The sequence below is a fragment of the Triticum aestivum genome, chromosome 7D (assembly GCF_018294505.1).
Source record: "Triticum aestivum cultivar Chinese Spring chromosome 7D, IWGSC CS RefSeq v2.1, whole genome shotgun sequence".
Taxonomy (NCBI): domain Eukaryota; kingdom Viridiplantae; phylum Streptophyta; class Magnoliopsida; order Poales; family Poaceae; genus Triticum; species Triticum aestivum.
The window spans coordinates 619,152,841-619,153,500 of NC_057814.1; positions in this window are offsets into that span (position 1 = coordinate 619,152,841).

Here is a 660-nt window from a genome sequence, read left to right on the forward strand (position 1 = left end):
ATCATTTGCTGTTTTTCAGTCATTTACCGATTTGTTTAGAGAGCTAAATGACGGTGAAATTGAAAATCACTACAAAATGAACTCTGAAAATGTTGGAACTTGGCATGGTATTATCATTTCACCCGCATAGCATGTGCAAAAGAGTAGAGAGGGTCATGGCGAAAACTGGACGCACCTCGTGTACAAACTGGACAATCTGTTTCGGAGTATCAGGGTTTTCTGAGGAGAACTCATCTGTTACATGGGCACTTCAATGTTTTTTAAACTTATTTGAACTCCAGCCTATTTTTGCGTTCAGTACGCATCATTCAAAGCGACGTCATCAATTTCCAACACGTTCTGACATCATTTGCTGTTTTCAGTCATTTACCGATTTTTTTAGAGAGCTAAATGACGGTAAAATTGAAAATCACTACAAAATGAACTATGAAAATGTTGGAACTTGGTATGGTATCATCATTTCACCCGCACAGCATGTGCAAAAGAGTAGAGAGGGTCACGGCGAAAACTGGACGCACCTCGTGTACAAACTGGACAATCCCTTTCGGAGTATCAGGGTTTCGGACGAGAACTCATCTGTTACACGGGCACTTCAATGTTTTTTAAACTTATTTGAACTCCAGCCTATTTTTGCATTCAGTATGCATCATTCAAAGCGAC